Here is an 11,677-nt window from a genome sequence, read left to right on the forward strand (position 1 = left end):
CAGGCACTGTAAGGAAGACTTGAGAAGGACAAGTTCTTTGCTTCATGAAGTCCAGGGGAAGAGTGACGTAGCTAGGAAGACAAAAAATGAGATCATAGAATATATTACCAAGTTAGGCATAAAATACAGGAAAATACAGACCTCTTTGAAAAGAGGTTTATGAGAAGAGCCAGACTAATTTAAATGAAAAACATTTAGAGCGCGGTGTCTGGAGGCGAATAGTGAGGTATTACTATTCCTATACCAGTAAGGGCCAGTAAGAAATACTCTTGACTCAAGACAGAATATTTCGGAAAAAGCTGTTGAACAATTTGAGCTGCTGCAGTCACATAAAGTGGTAAACAACAGCGAAGGATCTGGTGATCAAGCCAAAACGTGAAGTTAGTGTCCTTACAGACAGTGCCAAGATCTGTAAAGAACTCGTAGGAGATGCAGATATTTAGATTCTAACTAAAGACAACTGGCTTTGACGACAGTAGACGGTGAAAATTACTATTGGTGACAGATCAGTGACTGAGGAAGAGGTACAAAAACACTTGATGGAGCTAGACGTAGGTAAAGTAGTAGGATACTGAAAGAAACAGCGGGGATACTAAGTAATTAACTATCTAAAGCGTATAATGTTACATTATACAATATGAATACCCCAGAAATTTTAAAATAAACGTTAATGTAGACAAAAATAAAGTTATAGTAGTGGAAAGAGAAGGAAATTGTATGCGAGACATGTGCGGTCGATCAGTTTGTGATGTATGTAAAAATGAAATTTATGAAATCGATATTGAGAGTAGGGTCAGTTAGGGGAAGGAAAGTGGCTACTGCACTGGAAGTCATGGTTATGAAAAGCAAGGTAGTTAGGAACAGATACAGCCAGAGGTCTGCGTGAAGGCTTGGTAGTGCCGGCTCTTCTGTGTGTGGTCGATGTGGTATGAACGTGAAGAAACCAGTAAGATTGAGCACTAGAAATAACAATCTGAGAAGCATGTGTGGTGTTAAGAGAACAGTTGGAATAAGAAATAAGAATATTTTTATATGTGGCGTGATTGGGAGCACATTTTTACATAGTTTTGGTTATGTTGAACAAAAAACAGCCAAAGAGTGTGATAAGAGGCTATTTAACGGATGGAGAAGAACGCCAGGAAGGTGGGTGGACATGGCGAGCGTGAGGAAGTGGGGTGTGAAGAAGGCTGGCTGGAAGCAGTTTATAAGAAGTGACGGAATGTAATGAATATGACAATGAATATAGTACATCTGGTCTTATAGAGTGGTTGTCTACTGCTGGAGTGTGGTATTTATATCCGTATATTGTGTCCATTTATAATAAATTATAAATGGACACAATATATTTAGCTTTTTGTTCTCAGAGCTGGTGAGATATATATATATATATATATATATATATATATATATATATATATATATATATATATATATATATATATATATATATATATAAGCTATGTTATAGTTTCCCTTTGTCGGGGAACAGGAAACCTGATTGGTTTATCTAAGTCTCCCCCTAGGCCAACGGCTGATCTTTCCCAGGATACAGCCCCAACTGTTATCAACTCCCAACTTGATAAACACTTGAGCTGGACTGTAGAGCGACCGTCTCACTTCATGCACGTCCGCGTTCAATCCCCGACAGTCCAAGTGGCAGGGCACTATTCCTTTCCCCCGTCCCATCCCAAATCCTTATCCTGACCTCTCCAAAGTGCTATATAGTCGTAATGGCTTGGCGCTTTTTCCAAAGTACCTATTTCCTGTTAAGTGAACAGAAGCAGCAGGTGTTAGGAGGCGTGCGCAAACGTCTCGCCACGTATCAGAACCTAATAATTACACGAGGAAGGATGCAAAGATGAACAACACATTCACAATAAAAAGGAATATGTTGAATCGACTAACAATATAAGTTATAAGATACAAAATAAACCCTTTGTGAAACCTGAATCAGGAATAATAATTTTATCTCCATTGAGCTAATAAATACAATAAAGGAGTAAACAAATTCGTGTGTCTTAAAACGCTAGCAACACAATATTAACATGAAAACAACACAATAATCCATTGGAAACGGTGCAAATACCATTTGCAAGAGAAGCCTACCTGTTGAAATCCGAGGCGGTGGATGGAAGCTGGTACACATACCCCACACTGTGCTTAGCACCTGTTGAACACAAGACAAATACTGTACTAGCAGAACCATGTCAGAATAGCTACTGACTAGAATAGATAGAAGCTACGGCAACATTGCCTAACTTGTGATGAGTGCTCTTAATTACGAAAAGGGGAGGTTTCGTCAGTTTTTGTCTCGCTATAACCGACCCGCGCTACCTCAAGCGTCTGCCGAGATGGACGCTGACCCCTGTGTGATATGGTAATGGGTGACCGTTGTTGGTGACACTTTGTAACGGTTACCTTCCCAATGTAACGATTGTGAACACCATGGTAACGATTGTAACATGAAACAACTCACTGTAATATATGCGTGTTATAAACGTGTAACCCTCAGGCTGTAAAGACTTGCATTGATATAACTCCAAAGAACTGGAAGAGTCCGCCCTCACAGCAGAAAATGCTCAAATAATTGTCAGTGGGAGAGGGGGGGAGAAATGACCAAGATGTTAAAGATGACAGTTTTACAGTCAATTACAGAACCTCGATGGTAAGATAGTGGTAAAACAAACAAATGCTGCCACCACTCCTCCTGGAACTTTAATAATTAGGCTAATTGGCTCTAGAGGAGACTAGTCAGCTAACACAGAGTGCTTAAGAGAATATAACCTTTTAATACTTAATGGATGAATGGAATTCTTTTTACATTTTTTTTATGAATTACAAGGGGGATTATATGTACTCATAAAAATGCTCATAAGATCACAGGTAATGTCCAAAGCAATTATAGATCTATGTCTCAAATAATTAAAGGACAGAATATGTAAAATACACAGGAGATAATTAATGATTGTCCAGTGAATGAACTTTAAAACTCCAAAAGGCGGAGTTTTCCCACAAAACTGGATACTCCTGACAAGCCTACCGAGGGGAGACGTGACAGGCTTAGTCTCTCGTAATTCAAAACGACAGTAAACCTCACGCCCTCGAATCGGCCAGAGGAAAACAATTAAAAGTATATGACTTCTAGCTGAGAGTTGAGACGTACCATGGCATGACCCATGACGAGGTGAGAAGAAGAGGGGGAGAAAGGGAGGAGGAAGCGAGGAAGGAAAAGGGAGAGGAGGAAGAGAGATGGGGAGAGGCCTAACATGCCTGGCTGTTACAAACTGGTGGTGATGGGGGACAGTTGGTGGTGATGGGTGACAGTTGGAAACACCTGTACAGTTACATTTTAGCCCCAGACTAGTACACCTTCCTTTAGGCCCCTGAAGAGGCTGCAGGAAGCTCACTGCTCTTCAGTATTTCCCAGTGTCGGGCAGCCGGGGCGCCTTCCATCCCTTCATCCTCGTCGCCCCTCATCAACAACAACAACAACAACCAATAACAACAACAACCTTCCTTTAACAGGATCCCAACACCTTTGATCAAGTCTCTCTTAACATACAGCTCTCCAACCATGCATGCAACTTCAGCTGTCTTGTCTCTATCATACTAGATAATTCCTATGTAAAATAAATATTGTTATGAACTTCGAAATATGACCTTTTTAATATTTTCCTTCTCCACTACCACGACACTTAAGGCAGCTAATGTGTTTAGTGGTATGTATTCTAGATGTTCTCATATAAAGGGTGCACTGTATAATCAGGGGAAACCTTTGTCGTTTTGTGTCTGCATGATGTATCAGTTACCTGTTGCTCTTGTTCACAGTCGGAACACTTCTTTCCAAGTCTTCTGCTGTACTCTCATCCTACCACACTACAAGAGACTTCAATATTGTAATCAATTAGTAACCCTAATCATCCGCTGGTTGTGATTAGATTAGAGCTATGTATAGGTTCACCTTGTATCCCGATCTCACTGGATAGTTGGTCATACACGGAATCAGGAATATACGAGTCTAGACGCTTTACTGTAACTCGTTATTAAGCTAACGAATTTGGAGGGTTCAGTTCCTCAACACATTATGTGCCTGCTAACTTTGTGCCTAAGCACTCATAGAGGGTCCAGGTAGTACAATCGGGTTCGTTCTCGCCTCCCAATCGAGAATTCTGGGTTTGAATCCCAGGCGGGATAGAAATGGGTGTGCACGTTTCCCATCACCTCATCCCCTTATCCACCTATCAGTAAATAGGTACCCAGGAGTTAGTCAGTTTGTTGAAGGGGCTGCATCCTGGGGAAAGTCAGTAATTCGAGATCACCCCACTTCCCTGGGGGGGGGGGGTGAGGGGGTGGCTTCAATGTAAGCCTAACATGTACTGTATGTATAAACTGGCTGCCCCCAGACTTACGACGAACCCTTCTCCCTTTAACAGTGGATGGCGGGAGGGGGCCCATCCCTCCGGGAAAAAAACTAGGCGGAAGAGGGGGAGGTGGTGGAGTTGTCAAAGTTTAAGGCTTGGAGACTGTTGTGGAACTGAAGGGAGGGGCTAGAGTATAGTGCGATGCAACACACGAGTACATGTCATGTCAGATAAGAGTTTAAAAAAGGGAACCTGACACCTTCTTGCCTTGGGGAAAGTTGTACGATTGCAGTGTTATAAGTTGAGGATAGCTTGTTCAAATTTATAATGCATGTAAATGCGGGAGAAGGTAGGGTGAACCTCACCGCAGTTGATGCAACAAGTTTGGGGAGAAGAGCAATCTGTTTGAGCATGGTCAGGGTTACCCCACAAGGGGCAAACGGGCATCTCACTACTAAATTCTAAGGAAACTTGTCCATATTTCCAACACATATTGCAAAGGCATGGATTGAGGGTGCGGGGGTGGGGGGTGGGGGGTGGGAGATATATATTCTATCATGAAAAGCCGTCATCCTTTGCTGTTGTGGTATTGATTTTACATTGTTCATCTTGTAATTAATACTGTAGTGCGATATCTAGGGCTACCATTTGTAGGTTTAAAATGTCTAATACAAACAGTTGTCCAATGAGTTTTAATAGGAAATATCATCCACCAAGCACCATTGTACAATTATATTAATTGATAGTATATGGATTGTGCAGAACTGCTTAGAATGATCTTTAACCCTTGGCTATATTGGTCATGTCAAATACCTGCACGTTGAATGCTCAAAGACCCTTTCCTTATTCAGTGTTGTCACATACCTCATGGGGGTATGGATAGGCAAACACTCATTCGGTTAAACTTGCCTTGTAGTACTTTCAGAGCTGAGTAATTTGGAATCTGGTTAGCACTTTCCAAATAAATTGACCTTTAAAGTGAATTCCTATTTAGGTTTAAAACATTATACCGAATGAGAAAGTCGGATTATATAGCCGAACACCAGAAATGTTGTTATTCAATTTGGTTGCCTAAAGCACATTCAAGGACTACACATTACATGGCATTCCAGGATTCCTCTATACCTTGCCTTATGCTGTAAACATTGCCACAACCCTGTGTTTTATTTATTTAAATGGCCACAGGGAGGCATACAACACTGCAGATTATGATGTCATTAGGTATCCACTGTGTTGACAAGTGGGCTGACTGATGTTCGTTGACACCTGTATCGTGCTTCAATTTAATTGCCAGGAGATCACCCTCTCACTAGACTCGTCTGTAGGAAGTACAGTATAGTATCTCAAATTACCTTGGATCATAAATAGCATAAGACTTGGGGGTAGGAGAGGGTTGCAGTGTTTGTCATGGCTCTCAGTTGTTCCTGGTATTAGGCAATTTAGTTCTGGAATCATTTTTGTTGGCCAATGTTAAACTTTTTCGAAAGTAGATGTTTTTCTGAAAGGGAAGGGGGGGGGGGAACCTCTATGCTTGGATACAGTTATCTAAGTGAATACTTAGATTTATACAGTAGAATAACTACCTTCTTTTCCTTAGTCAAAAAGGTTGCTTGTTTATTTCTAGGGACTTGTATTTTCTTTTATTTTTAACTGCAGCAACTTTCAGTGAATGATAGATTCTTACTGAAAGGACCTTTACTTCATTGTTGTTGCTTTATGGTCATCTCATTGTGTACAGGGATTCCGCGAAGCTTTTGGGGTTAGTCTTTGACACTCGTTTGTCTTGGTCAGCCCATATCTCTTGCCTCCGAGTTGAATGCTCTAAGGCCCTTAACCTCCTTAAGGTTTTGTCCCATACTTCTTGGGGAGCGGATAGGCGCACGCTCCTCTATTTGCACTCCTCTCTCGTCCTGTCTAAACTCAATTATGGTTGCCCTGCATACTCTTCTGCTTCTCGTTCTACTCTTCGCCATCTTGATGCTTTGCACCATACTGGGTTGCGTCTCGGCTCTGGTGGCTTTCGTTCGACTCCCGCCCTTAGTTTGTATGTTGACACTGGCTTTCTCTCTCTTCAGGACTGCCGTGATCGCTACTGTCTTCGCTATCTTGCGCGGTCCTTCCAACATCCTTCCTCTCGCCTCTGTCGTGCATTGACTTTTCCTCCTCCTGTGGTTCCTGTTCCTCTTCATTGTCTCCCACTTTCTGTCCAGTTATCTCGCTTACAGGATTCTCTTTCTGTTCATATTTCTAATGTTTCTCCTCGTATTGTTCCTTCATTATTTCCGTGGAGAGTCCCCCTTCCCAAGTTTTGTACGTCCTTGACTTGTATTACTAAAGCCTTTACCCCTCCTACAATTCTGAAAAGCCTCTTCCTTGAGCACTTTTCTTCGCACTCCCACTCTATTTCCATCTTCCCTGATGGGTCTAAGTCTGCGGATGGTGTGGGCTACTCTGTTGTTTTTCCTGACCGTACTTACATGTGTCGCCTCCCTTCGGAGGCTAGCGTCTTTACGGCAGAACTTTATGCTATTCTCTATGCTCTTCGTCTCTTGCTTACTCATTCTTCCTTTGTGGTTGTAGTTGATTCTCGTAGTGCCCTCATGGCTCTAGGGTCCTTTAATCCTGTCCATCGAGATTCAACATTGGCTGTTTCTTATTTCTAGTAAATTTAAATCAGTAGAGTTTTGCTGGGTTCCCAGCCATATTGGTGTTTCAATGAGCGTGCGGATGCTGCCGCTAAGGAAGCTATCCGTTCTTGTCCCATCTCCCGTAAAGGTATTCCTTATTCCGACTTTTATCCTGTTATTCATTCTTCCCCGTTGGCCCTCTGTGGTTGGTAACAAGCTGCGTACTCTCAAACTTAGTGTGTCCCCGTGGCCTTCCTCCTACCACCGTAACCGGCGGTGGGACACTGCTTTGGCACGGCTGTGGGTTGGTCATACCCGCTTAACCCACGGTCACTTAATGGAGCGCCGCCCTGCTCCTTATTGTCCCTCTTACAGTTGTGCATATCCTTGTTGAATGTCCTGACTTCCAGGACGAGCGTGTGTCTTGCTTTCCGACCGTCCCTCGATAGAATTCTAGGTGAATCGGATACTTTTGACATCGTTCGCCTTATGCGTTTTTGTTCTCGTATTGGCATTCTTGGTGATATTTAGTGCCCTCTGATTATTTAGCACTTTGATGGTGCTACATGGCCTTCCCGGTTTGGTGCCTTCTTTTGGTAATTACCTTACCTTCATTGTTGTTTCATTTTAATGTGGTAGTTGTGATATGGATTGTTCTGGCTCACATGCAAGGTCTTGGAATTTTTTCTGTTTTATATTTACAAATAGTAACAAGACTGGCAATTTCTTGAGTTAGAGATCTGCATTAAGGCCTCAATATTATATTCTTTATTTTTTTTTATAACATGTTATCAGCAATTTTTGTGGTTGGTAATATTTAGATTCATGTCAGTGATGTATATGACAAGGGTTAAGACCACTTGTGGTATGACAGCATTTTTCCCAGTCATTTCTTTAACAAATGAAAGGGTCCTCGTAACCATTCTTTTGTCCTTTCTACCATGTACCTGTTTGTTGCTTCTTGGTCTTTCATTTGGTACTTTGGCTATTAAAACAATGGCCTTTGGTAATGTTGCAATTACCATTTCTAAAAAAAAATGAGCAGGTTCATTAGGCAGGGTTTGTTTTTAGCAAACAAAGTTTTACAAAAAAAATTCCATTCCTTCAGGACCTTGCAGATGTTAGGTCAAACTAATTGACAGTACACTGTAATCTGTTTTGCCCTTTCAAACAATGGTTTTAATCTAGGTAAAATATTTCAGAATATATGAAGTTTGGCAGACAAATCATTTAAGAGCTTTGATTAAATTTAAGTTACCAAAGACTTTGTGAAAACCATGTTGTATAGATGCTTCAGTGTCACTTTTCTAATGTTTTGTAAATTTAACAATGATTAAATTAACTAAATCATAATTTGTACAAACCTTAGGTGTTGCATAGCTTTAAATTTACTTTCAAATATGAAAACTAAAATATTGACTAAAGTGTCTTCCACTTTAATATTTCAGACTAATTTGCAATATTTGTTAGTTTATGTAAATTGAGTAGGTAGTCAACTTTTCAATGCATTTTGCATGCACCTATGTAACAAGTTACAAATAGGTGTAAATTTGACCAAGTATTTATTTTCAAAGTAAAAAAAATTTCAGATGTTTAAACATTGCATCAATACAGTAGTAGTAAACAATTTCCAGCATAATCAGGATAAGGTATATAAAGTAGTTTCATTAAGTTTTATTTAATAAGTTTTACATATAAATATTAGATGTATTATAAATACTATTACTGTTTCAGGTTGTGGGACAGATGCTCCTAGATGAACAGAAGATCCAAAAGGCCAAGACAACTCCAGAGACAATCACCTGTAAAAGAAAAATAAACATTAAACAGGGACACTACTTTTATTATCACCAATGCCTAATAACAAGCCCAAAAAATCCTAACATCCTATCTTTTAAGATAGGCTCAGCAAGGCCTATCCCTTCCTCTGGTTTTATTGCAGAGCTTGTTCCCTGAATGGGTGCATTACATCCACCACTTTAGTGCCATCAACACATTGTACATATGCTTTATTGAAAGCACTGTACAATGCATGCCAGGCACTAAAGTTTTAGATGCATCCACCCATTCAGCAAACAAGCCCTGTGAGAATTAACAATGTAACCATTGTTAAGGGTCCCTAAACCTATGCAAATCTAGTCCATCTATTAGATGGGTAGTAGAGCAAAGCTCTGAAAAAGCCAAGCCAGGGAAGTCTGCAGGACTGCCTGGTCCCCTTTTATGAAATGGGGTAGGAATCAGTACAAACTGCATCATCCCCTGTGGGTTGTAACAGTAGGACATGGTTACACACCTATAAATGGACTAGATAAGAGAAGTAAAATTAGGTCATTGATATAGCTAAAACATCAAATTCAAACTCACCCACTTTTGCAGAGTAAAGGGCCTCACTCCAAGCCAGTCCATGCATCATAATCACTTTCACCTGAAAAATATTTCAACAAATTAATTTCAGATTTAAAGCCAATCTTGCTTTACTTTTCAAATTAGCATTCAGTACTTTACAAATTCAGATGGAAAAAATTTCTTTAAGGAATCTAACTTTCCTACATATTCTAGTAAAGATCTAATTTAGCAATATAAATATATGTCATTTGAGAAACTATCCACAACTGCACTTCAATGGCAATTTACATTTATCTTTAGCCAATGCTATATTGTTTAAGTTATTACTATTTGTTTACTTTCATGCAAATCTATTCAGATTAAACTTTACTACAACTCGCCTGATTCTGTCAGTTGGAAGAGGGACTTCTGGACTTTCCAAACCACATTCTGGAAAACTATATAAATTTAAAACCAAGCTAAAGTAAACATTGAATATTTTTTTTTTTTTACTTTCAAGGGAAAAATACCATCACTTAGAACAAAACTTTTCCTGCCATTAACTTTGACTCATGATTACCCTTAACAGTGTCATACATTTATAGATTAAAGCTTATTTAACAAATATTAACACACTTTCTCCCCCCTTCCTCCCAACTGTTCAGTGTCAAAAGGGAGGGGGGGGGGGTGTCCATTTACTGTACCACTTACATTTTAGTGTGGGCTTCATCCACTATTCTGATGTTAGCTGGAACATTTGTGCCAGCTGCTGGTTTGAAAGGGAGGCATACCATGTGCCAATTCAGGAAGCTTTCCACGTTCCTCACTGCACGTCAGCTCAGGACCTCACTACCATGTTGGGAGGCAGTTGAAGACTAACCAATCAACATCCCAGGCCGGAGAGCAGTGCCAGCTCGGAGAATTTGCCACCTGCAAAAACATTTAATACTCTTAACAATCTACACCATCTATCTCATCTTTACCTAGCCCCCAAACCTTACATTTGTCAGCATTAAACTGCATCTGGTAGTCTTAACCATTTCAAAACTATATAGGCCATCGATATTTTTTATTTGCCAATTCTGCAACTATTGCAGTCTAAACCATAATCTTGCGAATAACCGAGGTCCAAGGAGAGCTTTTAAGCACTACGTACAACACTTCTCCCAACTTAACCCCATTTATACTAATTTCCTTTGGTATAGCCATAACCTAATCAACTTCAGTCAGCATTCCCAATGATCCGAGCCCCTATCAATTTTGTGCCACTATCAAAATCTCTGCTGAAGTCAAGGTACACAAAATCACAAACCTTATCACCATTTCCTCAACCTAATCCATGAACATTTAGTAATAAAACTATGCGATTCATGTATCTAGTTAGGTTTCTCAAAAAGAGTAGAGAAATGGCACTTGCAATGTTAGATTCCAGTAACTTTCCTCACAATAGACTAAGCTAATTGGTCACTAACTTAAGCGTTAAAGTTAGTTCAAACTTTTAATTTAAAACTTGATACATTAGGAAATTTCCACGACCGGCCTTTACCCGACATAATTAAATAGGGTAAAAACGGTATATTAAGTGCAGTAAAACTACGGTAAATTCAACATGATAAACTGGCAAACCACTTCGTTCTATTCAATTTCTTTATTTAATCACTTTGTCCGGCTAGAATTTTTAGATTAGATTAAAGGAACACCCTCCCTGGTAACGGCTGAACTAGTTAACCAAATACAAATATTTAGGTAAAATACTTTCATAAAACCCGTCTACTTCCCCCACCAGTAGACTTCTTCAGCTAAAGGCATAATGTAATGTTCCACTTTAGTAAATAAAGACTTAAAAAAACACTACCCCATCTGTGTAGTTACCGGTTACCTGACATTCTACGCTTAAAATAACCCATCTATTCCCCATAATTGTTCGATATAACTTACCTCTCACCCGCTGGTCGAGTACACAGCAGTATATATCCTCCTCCATCACTCACCGCGTGGATACTATTTCACTCTGGCCGCAAATTGCCTCAAATCACCTACGTTGTCCATAAACATATATAGAAGAGCAACTGATTGATTGATTGATGAAGATTAAGCCACCCAAGAGGTGGCACGGGCATGAATAGCCCGTAAGTGGTGGCCCTTGGTCAACAGTGGCCATAAGATACAGCTTACGCCATCTGTTGACATCAAATTACACTTATAACAAATTACCCCACAAAATACAACTAACGCCATCTCTGTTTTTTCCAACGCACTATAAATAGCCAAACAGCAACCCATAAGGCGGGTTGTTGTGCTCGGGTAGGAGGTTCCAAGCTCCGCCCACAAGTGGTATGGGGTGCATAATAATGGCATATTATT

General features: G+C 40.1%; 2 long non-coding RNA genes across 3 annotated transcripts in view; one reads left to right on the forward strand and one right to left on the reverse strand.

The window, feature by feature from the left end:
* The window catches only part of LOC138356039 (uncharacterized), a 166,407-nt gene extending 157,586 nt beyond the window's left edge, over positions 1-8,821 (forward strand). For both annotated transcript variants that reach the window (XR_011224102.1, XR_011224103.1), the window contains one exon: positions 8,723-8,821. This is a non-coding gene — a long non-coding RNA (uncharacterized lncRNA). The remainder of the gene's footprint in view (positions 1-8,722) is intronic.
* LOC138356038 (uncharacterized) lies at positions 8,651-11,495 on the reverse strand. The gene is made up of 5 exons (XR_011224101.1): positions 11,252-11,495; positions 10,025-10,243; positions 9,715-9,763; positions 9,353-9,413; positions 8,651-8,790 (listed from the first exon to the last, which is right to left on the reverse strand). It is a non-coding gene; the product is annotated as an uncharacterized lncRNA (long non-coding RNA).
* Between the last annotated feature and the right edge of the window lie 182 nt (positions 11,496-11,677).

Source organism: Procambarus clarkii, chromosome 70, assembly GCF_040958095.1.
Source record: "Procambarus clarkii isolate CNS0578487 chromosome 70, FALCON_Pclarkii_2.0, whole genome shotgun sequence".
NCBI classification, from domain to species: Eukaryota; Metazoa; Arthropoda; class Malacostraca; order Decapoda; family Cambaridae; genus Procambarus; species Procambarus clarkii.